This window comes from Copadichromis virginalis, linkage group LG2 (genome assembly GCF_057382275.1).
Source record: "Copadichromis virginalis isolate Kocher_CV1m ecotype Utaka linkage group LG2, C_Virginalis_male_GT1.1, whole genome shotgun sequence".
Lineage (NCBI taxonomy): Eukaryota > Metazoa > Chordata > Actinopteri > Cichliformes > Cichlidae > Copadichromis > Copadichromis virginalis.
The window spans coordinates 37,878,402-37,889,336 of record NC_140619.1 but is presented as its reverse complement, the minus strand read 5'-3'; the positions used below and the strand labels follow the sequence as shown (position 1 = coordinate 37,889,336).

Here is a 10,935-nt window from a genome sequence, read left to right as displayed (position 1 = left end):
TTACTCTAGCTGATAACAACCTTTATTCCTGTTATCATCATCTTTAATATTAACACTACTTTTACTGTGCATCACAGGATGTTTGGGCCTTGGTGGGTGGCCAGTAGACTTACAGTGGGGCATCACTGCTACTTTGTCCTAGGCTACAGAAGTGCTGCTGCGTCGCCTTTTTGCTTTTCTTCCTTTTGATGTTGTTTTTGATGTTTTTGATGTTGTTTTTGATGTTTCCCTGTTACTTTCTGGGTCATGTCTGAAAAAGAATTGTGTCCATTTCAATAACTGGTTGGGCACTAGTTAACAACCTGCTTTGTCTCAACCAGAACTAACTTGGATGTTCTGTGGTGATCCAGAAAGTTTTCTTATACTTTGTGTAATGTGTCAGGTCTTCGGCCTACTTTAAAGTTGTATGACTGTTTTGAATGTGAGGTTTATGAAAGGCTGTAAATATTATTTTAATCATAGCTCTAAACCTCCTTCCTTTCTGTTTTGCTGGGCGATTGTGGCTCAAGAGTTGGCAGTTTGTCTTGTAATTGGAAGGTTGCCGGTTCGAGCCCCGGCTCCGACAGTCTCAATTGTTGTGTCCTTGGGCGAAACACTTCACCTGTTGCCTACTGGTGGTGGTCAGAGGGCCCAGTGGCGCCAGTGTCTGGCAGCCTCGCCTCTGTCAGTGCGCCCCAGGGTGGCTGTGGCTACAATGTAGCTTGCCACACACAAATGACTGAATGTAGTGTAAAGCGCTTTTACCATTTGATGTGGTGGTGGGATCATCTTCCATGTGCTGTGGTTATTTCTGCACTTCCAGTTTAAGCTCGGTGTGTGCAGAGGTTAAGAAGCACATGTGAACTGGTGTATCTGCCAGTTCATTTGCGTAGTGATAAGTGCCGCTCTGAGTTGATGGTAACAGTATGTGTGATTAGATTAATGGCTCTTATATTTAATGTCTTGTTTTTAATAATTGCCAATAAAACAAATTCTTGATCATTTTAATCACGGCTCTGTTTGGCGTATAACAGATCTGAATGCCTTCTTGGGGATTGTTCTAGTTTTGACATAAGTACTCCCAGGGTGCTATTGCTGGTCTTTCCTCTTTACACTTGAAGCTTCCAAGCTCTCAGTCGCCATATCACCACAATTGTGTGGGTATGTTATCATTGTCTCCCTGCACTATTAAAGACAAGGTGGTCTTTAAAAGTGGAGTTTGTATGAACTTCCATTATGTAGTGTGAACAATGTTGATCCATATGATAAACACACACACGCACACATTATCTAAAAATCAGCTGTTCTGGCAGATGTAAAAGGCACTTCGCTAAAAGCAGAGCGCATTGATGGAAGCCCACATAAACACCACATCTGCAGCATCCACTCATCACAGCTGAAACATACATTTATGTATGTACAACTGAGATATCCCATTGGGTCTTACATCCAAATGTTCCTTTACACTGAAAAAAATGTTTTTTTGGCCCTGTAATTATTATTTCAATTAGCTATATAAATTTTACAAAAAAATACAAATTCAGTGCTATTACTTTAAAATAGCAGTTTTTCTTGTAGTGCATTACTTGAGGATTGTTTGTAATTATGTGTCCTCAGTTTTGTATGTAAATTGAATCATTCGATCCAAGTAATATTCACTAAACCAATTCATTGGCTTAATTAGTTGATATTTCCAAGTAAAATGTAATGGAGTGACATCAGTGAATATGGCCACCTTCTCTGCATTCGGAGCATGACGTCAAAGCCCCTCCCCACATTTGAGCGGTCTTTCTTCAGACATACCATGGTTCACATTTCGACGGTTGGCAGACTTGACGGAAATGGGAAGAAGTAGAACCATGAATGTAAGTTTTAAGCGGAACAAACTTTGTACGTTCCTGTTGGCTCACCTACTTAAGTCAGTTTCTCCGCACTGAAAGAAGCTGCGCTAGCAAATAGTGTATTTTCCTGCTAGACTTGCTGACTAACTTTCCTGGCAGGAGGTATGTCCAGAATTTCCCACAGCACTTTACAGCTTAGATGGCCACCTAAACAACACACGCCTGCTGCCTTAACTAACGTCTTTGTGAATAAAACGACCACGGTGTTACGGCCGGGACCGTTTCAGACGAGTGACAGGACTCAAACGCAAGACGCCGAACAGCTCGTAAATATATTTTAAGAATAATGTTTAATGTGCACACAAAATATTCATAAACAAAAGGTGAGCGTAGACGTTAACTAAATAATGATCTGGTCCGGGTCCGGGGATTGGACTGGAAAGCAAGTCACAAAAGGTCCAGGGAAAGGTCGGGGTCACTGTAACAGAATGCAAATGTTCAAAACATAGATAAAGGAGGCATATGAATATGTTGTTTGGCTCAAAATCCTCCTTCGTACTGTGTACTTGCCAACGGAGGTCGGAGATAACATAGAGGGGGAGTAATCCGGGTGTGTAAATCCAAAAACTCCTGGCGTGGAGGCAGAGAGGCAGGTAGGTAGTTTTGGTGGTAGCCTGAGGGACTGCCAGAAGGTCCAGCATCCAAGTAGAAGCTCTTCGCCAGGGGTTTAACAGTTAGGTGTAGCTGAAAAAGGGAGGCGCACAAAAAACAAACATACAGTGAAGCAAAAGTGATTCACAAAAAAACACGTAAGGAAATTATGGTGGTGGCCTGCACTGACTGATGTTTAGTAGAGAATCTGGCGAAGAGAGATTGAGAACGCTGGCCTTATGAGTCCCCCGGCTAATTACCCACAGATGTCAACGATCAGCAAAAACACTGAGGCCCCTCCCAGGGGTGGAGACGCCGGCTCGGAGGGAGACACACTGGCACACACCCGGACCATGACACACGGTCCAGTTTAAAATAATTGCTGCACAGCTGCCATGAGGTGTATTTTGAAAAATAACAAAACAAAAAACGATATACGCACTCGATTTCACTCAAGTCTTCATATTGACCTGTTTTAAATTTGCCACCGAACTAACATATGTAAAAAAAAAAAAATAAAAAAAATAAAAAAAAAAAATTAATATCAGTGTGCATCCTTGAGTTAGTAGAAATTAGTTGAAAAGCATATAGATAACCTTTTTTCTTTTTTTTTCTTTTTTTTTTTTTTTTTACAGAACATAGGACCTTCTGACTGCTAATTTGAACTCCACAAGGTAAGATCAAATTAGTAACGATTAGGTTTAACTTGTCACATGAGATGGATGTGTAAGATATGTAGCTTTGAGTCAGAGAAGAGGTTGGGATTGTTAAAACACTACAGACTAAAGCATGGAAATGGTGGTCGCAGCCAGTCAGTCCCTTGTCTTCACACTGATTGCCCTTGCTCGTTTAAAACATTTAATGCCCTTAAGACCCATTTGTCTCGACACCATGTGAAGATGGTCACACAAAGTGGACCTCTTTCATTTACTTGTCTACTTTGCTGCTCTGTTTTTTTTAATTCAGAGAAGCAGTATTTTGAGCATCTTAACAACCACTTAAGGAAGTTTGAAGTAGTTGCATGTGTCTTCAAAGACTGCAACTTCAGTACAAATATTTATTCCACCTTTGCTACACATAGACACAGAAAACACCAGTCACACACCCTTGAGGATTTTAAAACTGAAGTATTAAAAAGCAAACCTAATGAACCCATGTTTGCTCAGGATGAGACCTATGTGGAAGAGAGCTTAGAGCTTTGGGATGGGGAACCACAGGAGTTGTCTCAAGATATAAAAGAGAAATTTGGCCATCTATTTTTAAAGTTAGAAAGCATGTTCAATGTCCCAAACAAATGCATTGATGAAATAGTAGATGAGCTTCAGTTTATATCCACCTCTGCATCTGGTCCACTTTTAAGAGATGTGGTGGTGTCCACCTTGAAAAGCCATAACTGTGATCTGGATCCAGCCATTATCTCAGATTTAGTGAAAAATCTTTGTGAGACACACCCTATAAGTACTGCCTTGGGGACAGGTGGCCCTTTCACAACTTATTACAAGAGAAGAGAATTTATGAAGAAGCATTTTTCAGTTGTTGAACCAGAAGAACACATACTTGATAAAAAAAAAAGGGCAAAACCTTCCAGTATGTCCCAATATTGCCCTCCTTGGTGCAGGTCCTAAGTAAGTCTTTTCAAGAAAACACATTTGAAGGTGAAAAAAAAACTGAAAATGACTTTAAGTACCAGACATTTCGTGATGGATCTCACTATCAAAACAACAAGTTTTTCTCTGTAGAGGAGAACAGAGTGAGTCTCATCCTGTACATTGATGACTTTGAGGTATGTAATCCTCTTGGGACATCTCGAAAAAAGCACAAAGTCACAGCTGTCTATTGGGTGTTGGGAAACATTCCGGTGCAGTTACGTTCCACATTGACATCAATCTACCTTGCAATTCTGTGTAAGGCTGAAGACACCAAGCAGTTTGGATTCCAGCGAGTTTTAGAGCCACTGTTAACAGATATCCAAAGCTTGGAGAAAGATGGTCTTTTTGTTCCAGCGTTAGGGAAAGCCATTAAAGGGACTGTGGTCAGTGTGGTGGCAGATAATTTGGGGGCGCACTCTGTGGCAGGATTTGTTGACTGGTTAATATTGTGATAGGAGGTACTGATATGTTGCAAAAAATTCATTTGCATGTCCAGTGATGAGGCAGAAAACTTTCCTCACTGGGCAGAGACAGTTTCTGGACCCACAGATTATGACATGCACTGGACTCTTGTCTTAACACACATCGTTGAGAAATTCATGTTAAGTTGTACACTTCACAACGTTAGAATGTAGCTGCAGGCTTACATTCTCCATGGGTAACTTTCTGTTTACATCTGTATGTGCTGTTATGTATGTATGTTACATATGTTATGTTGTGTATTTTCTGCAATAAATTTTCTTTTTGGGTTTAATAGCATCATGTCGATGGCAGAAGGGACATTATCATTCGTTGCTTAGTTGAGTATCTTGGAGAGAGTGGAGAGGAGCTGATCAAAGACCATCAGGTATCTGATGATCATAATGACTGTATTAAAATTGTCTAACCTTATAATCTGGTCTTCACTTGTGATGATATATTGAAGGTCAAAGATTCTCTACACTCGTGATGTTTTTTAAAAAAGACTCAAGATTAATATTTTCAATCAGGCTTTTAACTAATTTCTTAAATCTTTATGCTCTTACCCTTTATTTTTTAAATCATATTTAATCTTTATCTTATCTGCCTTAAACTTTAACTTGCCTTTTGTCTGGTTTTTTTCTGACTATTTAACGATCACTTATTAACTTTATTTTATGAGCAAAAGAGTATTTAATTTGATTATACCTTTATAACCTATTTTAATGATTTAATGGTTCTGGTCTACCAACACGCGTGCCGTCCCATGGACAGCTCCAGGCTGGATGGCCCCCAAAAGGGATTTTCTTTGTCTCAGGGTCAGCCTCTGTGAAGCACGTTCTGTAACTTTACGTATGAAAAGTGCCATATGAATATTGTTTGATTTGAGTATACTAAATTGAGTATACCTCTTTTTTATTTTTACATTTTTTTTCTCTTAACCTTTTCTTTTACTTGGAATCTATTCTAGTTATTTCTAATTGTGGTTTGTTTGTTTTCACAGGAGGACGTCAGCCAAGAAGCATTGAAAGAGGACTGCAGTAATCACATGATGAAGATCATCGTAATCCATCCCAATGTGGCACAGGAAAACCAAGATCCTGTGAACGTGTCGGTCATCATTGAGGGGACAGAAATTCTGGAGGACTGCGGAAGTGTGACAAACGCTTGCCTCCTGCTCATGGGTGTCATCTATGCTGTCAACTTAAGTTACCCACTGAAACTGAAATATACGTTTGAGGTATTTCAGAAGCTGTTTCTTGAGCTTGACATCCTTAAAATGTCACCAAAGGTCCAGTCTCTCCACAAGAAACTTTTAGCGTGAGTGTTCCAGTGTTATTTGTGCTTTTGTCCAGTACAATTAATTTGTTTGCATTTTGTCTGTTTTCTGACAGTAATTTCAAATGTTGCTCAGTTTTATACAAGTTCTTTCTGTCCTGAACATTCTGAGAATGTCTGCAAAGGTAGTGATTGCAACTGTTAATGGACAGAGTTGATGTATGTGTTCTGAAAGTTGATTAGAAGAAAGGGGACAGTGCACACTGAGTTTTTGAATAGCATGTTTTGTTTTGTTTTTGTATATGTGTATATGCTCTGTTTTGAAATTTGCGATCAAGAAGTTCTATGGCCATGTTTTTTGTGGTTATAATGTTATGTAGATATTTTAAATATATCTATGCCATTTCAACTGTGAAATAAAAGTGTCTCTTAAGCTGCAAATATTTGTTTTGGAAAATATTGATTTATTATTTAATAGAATAATAAGAATATTTATTCAATTCGATTAATATTAACTAGTACATTCATAATAAATATTACTTAATAATTACATAGACTATAACAAAGAAAAGATGAGTAAGAAACACAAAGAAATATCAGCAATGTTCACTTGGGTTTTGTAATTGGATGCAATGGTATTCTGAGTAAAAGTTACAACCTATAGATGAGTATTGCCAGTGCAATTTACTTGTGTATTTCACATAAAAAATAGATGGTTCTAGTAAGTAAATATTACTTAGAAATAGCCCGAGTAAAGATTACAAGCACTTTCTGTGTGGAAAAAGTTGCCTAGCTTTTTTTAAGTAAATGTCACTCCAATTTTTTTTCAGTGTAGACAACACCTAACAAGCTTGAAGTAACAAATGTGTAATGGTTATTAATGCCTCGGGGTCTATGAAAAGAAAATTCCAGAATGACTATGTGCTTCTGTTATCTATGACTATAGCTGCCTCAGATTTAAGCCTATACATGGAAGTGGTAGCTCAAATAGGAAATGTGCAGCACTCTTTCTAAGACGATATTCCATAAATATAAGAAGAGGATTTGACTTTTTTCTTGAAAGGCAAAGATTTTGCATTTACTGTGCTTTGAAAACGAACATAACAGAAAAGAGGGATGCAAATGAGTAACATGTATGTTCTTGGGGTTTTGTTCTCTAGTATAACGCAACATCAAGAGATTATATGATCTGTTCATTTCACAGGAAATTTGCACGGCAGGAAGTGAGCCATATTGAAATGTGTTAAAGATTAAAGCATATTCTGACAGTTTATATAATTTTATTCCAGGTAAATCAAGCACAAAGCAGAGAATGTGATGAAAAGCCATGATAAATGCAAGTTTTTCTCAATCTTAGAGTATTTACACAAAACCTCTTGGAGTGGCTCTTGAGTCCTTTCATGTAATCAAACAGATGAATCATAGATGAGTCCTAAATGTCAAGTGCAAAGGCCAGAAATCCTTCCAAGCACTGATATGAAGACCCACCTTGATGAACACAAAATTACTACAGAAAATCAGCATGAGTGCTGTAATGGAGGAGGGCGACAAAACACCACAACTCTGAGTCCATTCCTCTTGCTCCATTGCACAGAAACAGCAGCCCAGTGAAGCACAGAGCAACTTCACACCAGCTTTGCATCAGCTCCCCAGCATTGGACTAATCATAATAACTTTACCAGAACTAATCCATACCTCACAAGCGACACACTGCTTTCTTATCCTATAGCAATGCTGCAGTCTGTATTCTTGGGGTATCTTTGTGATGTAGTACCTCATCCCTTTCACTGGGAAGCAAGACGAAAATTCTTATTTACTTCCTACTGAGAGCAAAGGAAAGGCATACTTGGGCAAAATGTTCAACTCTGATCATCTTCTGTTTTCACCAAAGTAATGGTTATTAAGCGAAACTACGTTTTTATAAGAATTCCCGCTGGGTAGACGTTGGCTGAATATTCGGGGGAACAAATGCGATGGAGGCAATCACTAACAATAACATCAGAAAAACACAATAAGGTGATTGAGCATTTTTTAACCTTACCACATGAGCTAGCTTTCTGCCTAGTGAACAGCAAGCTAAAAAGTCCTCCTTGGAGGGATATTCGCCTGTCGCAAATGGCTTTGGAGTTTTGGGAGGTGTTTACTGTACAAACTGACTCAAACTCATTTTCTTTGTACTGACTACAAAGAAAATGAGCCTGCATTTAATCTTATTTGCTTAAAGTGAAAAGCAGACACTAGCCATTTCTTATTTCGGCTTTGATATCAATGAATTTTGATAAAAATCAACATATGCATTTCAGCAATAAGTTAAAGAATATGAATGCCATATGTTAAAAACGATCACAGTTATTAGCAACTTGAACAAAGTTGCAGTATACTGGACCTGCATCTATCTGTAAAGCTCTGCTATCATTATATACTGCTCCACCTTAACATTAACACTTTGAAAAAGCATCAGACCTCACTGGGAAAACTACACTGGAAATCTATAGCGATATGTACTGAGCAATATGTTATGGATGAAAGGATGCCACATCATTTGATGTGGAAATGGCAAATGATTAACCTATGGAGGGCTAAATTCAAATACACCATAAACAATCAAAGTGATAAAAAATATGACTTTTGGGAAAATGAACTTCATCAGCCCGAAATGGTACTCAGTAGTTTGAGTTTGTATGCACCCCACATGCTTTATGCATGCCTGACTGTATCAGGGCATGTCCCTGATGAGACAACGGATGGTATCCTGGGGGATCTCCTCCCAGAATTGGACCAGGGCATCTCTGAGCTCCTGGGCATTCTGAGGTACAGAGGTGTTCTGTTGGATTTAGATGGGCCAGTCAGTGGTATCAAGTCCTTCATCCTCCAGGATACTACTTTCATACTTTCATCACATGAGGTCAGGTGTTGTCATACACAAGGAGGAACCCAGGACCCACTGCACCAGTGACAATGGGTCCAAGGATTTTAATCTGCTCTTATATGATAAAAGTACAGGGCAACAGTAGTGGACCTACCAGTTCTGTTATTCTTTGTGCAAGTAACACTGGTGGCCCTGTGCTGGCCCATGTATGGATTACCTCTGGCAAACCTGATCTGGGCCACCAAAGGGCCGTCATTCTTTGCGGTATGTGGGCCATGTGTAAGTTGTGTGCAACCACGGGCCAGTTGCAGATGTAACACCTGCTTAGTATAGTAGGGTTAAACTTATAGACTAGATTCGAGAGGAGTAAAATAAATTTGAGAGAATTGAGTGTTGAACAGCCGGCAGATTTATTACAATGTTACAGTGGTGCAATAATCCAATGTAAACAGCATAGAAAATTAACAGAAGATCAACAGAGAAGAGCGCTCTTTTGAAAATAACAACAAAATAAAATAAAATAAGTAGTCTCTTTAGACCTGACTCCTGATGAGCAGGATATTGGGAGTTCAATAGTTTCCCAGAGAAACAATCCGTATGAAGTAAGCAGTTTTTGCTCTTGCTTATCTGAAATCCTGCGATTCGAAGTAATTCAGACTGTAGCTCTACTCCTGCATCCAGAACAGCTGGCCACACTGCTTTTGGATTCGCCAAGAGTTTTCACAGGGTCTGGCTCGCCATCCATATCCAGAACCACTTCAGATCCAGGATCACAAAAAACCAGTCTGCACATACAGTACAGAGCAATAAACAAAATAGTTCTTAACAGTTTTTCTAAATAAAATGAGATCTCATAAAGTTTTCAAAATCAAGTACACTGTCGTTTTAACATTGTTCTGTCTCTATGAATTCCATTTGTATTGCTTTACAGCATTACAATCAATTGTATTTAAATACCCCTTTTTAAGGCATATGTAATCACATCATGAAATGTTTGTAACGTAACTAGTTTTAAATAACTTATTTACATGTATTAACCTATAACTGAAATTACAAAGTGCAGAAAAGGCACTGGACAACATTTATGGCTAAAAGAGAAGTGCATCCTGCATTAGTTTTGCACATTTGTGAAGATGCCCAATCAAATAGACAATAAAATAAAATACGACATTCCATTTCACACACGATTCAAGTACTCCGACTGGTTTTAGCTTTTTTTAGACAATACGGAATTCGCACTGTTGCAGTGTTTACCACATGTAAAATTAGCATAAGTTTTCCTGCTAACTTATCATCTCTAGTAACTCACCGGAATTCCCAAGAAACAAATACACGCTCTGCCTGGTTTTGGTCGAGAGTAAAACACATAAAGGCCTCTGAAAAGTACATAACTTTAAGTTAGAGACTGTTGAAAATACTTTATAACACTTATTTTATACCAAAAGACTCACTGTGTAGCTTGTTATTTGCTCTCGGTGTCTTGCTCCGTTTTGCCTAGCTTAATGCAGCAACGTGCTTTTGTTGCATTCACTGAACTACGGAAAATCAAAGTGTGTTCAAGGGGTGTCGGAAATAATAATACCAGGTAAAAACAAGAAAATACTAGTAACCATGTCTATAGGGGTTACACAGACACACTGCTGGTCCTGTGCTGGCCCAGAACCGTTTCAGCTCTGGCCCCAGATGTCAGCCTAATGTGTACCTTAATCAAGAATAATAGTGCAAAAGTAACCTGCCGGAACTTTGTTCAGACAGTGAATGGACTGATTCTTATAAAGCGCTTTTCTACTCTCCTGGATTACTCAAAGCATTCTATACAACATTCACCCAACCACACACTTTCTCTAAACTGAGTGCTTCCTAACTACATTCATACACATTCACACTCTTGACATGCAGACTGGAGGAGCCAGGGATCGAACCACTAACCTTCCAATCAGTAGGTGACCTGCTCCACCTCCTGAGTTACAGCCTCCCATTGGTGAACATGAGTAAACCCTCACTAGGTTTTGGATAAAGTGCACACTCACAAACCTGTGAAACCTGCATTTGAAAGGTTGGCTACCATAGCAGTATAGTATTGCAACATGGCATTTGGGTCTTCTAACTAAAATAGGAAAATAGGAACATAAATAGTGCCATCGTTGCCAGACCTGGCCCACATGGTTGACATACACCCTACCATGACACCAGTCAGGATCCGGGCCAG

At 39.0% G+C, this 10,935-nt stretch overlaps 3 long non-coding RNA genes across 3 annotated transcripts; 1 reads left to right on the top strand and 2 right to left on the bottom strand.

The window, feature by feature from the left end:
• The first annotated feature begins 1,462 nt into the window (after window positions 1-1,462).
• On the top strand, window positions 1,463-6,013 carry LOC146717970 (uncharacterized). Its single transcript, XR_014915472.1, has 4 exons — window positions 1,463-1,844; window positions 3,107-3,145; window positions 4,878-4,967; window positions 5,583-6,013. It is a non-coding gene; the product is annotated as an uncharacterized LOC146717970 (long non-coding RNA).
• Window positions 2,152-2,658, bottom strand: LOC146717971 (uncharacterized). The gene is made up of 2 exons (XR_014915477.1): window positions 2,391-2,658; window positions 2,152-2,298 (listed from the first exon to the last, which is right to left on the bottom strand). It is a non-coding gene; the product is annotated as an uncharacterized LOC146717971 (long non-coding RNA).
• A 3,099-nt stretch (window positions 6,014-9,112) lies between the features above and the next one.
• Window positions 9,113-10,349, bottom strand: LOC146717969 (uncharacterized). The gene is made up of 2 exons (XR_014921997.1): window positions 10,036-10,349; window positions 9,113-9,511 (listed from the first exon to the last, which is right to left on the bottom strand). It is a non-coding gene; the product is annotated as an uncharacterized LOC146717969 (long non-coding RNA).
• Between the last annotated feature and the right edge of the window lie 586 nt (window positions 10,350-10,935).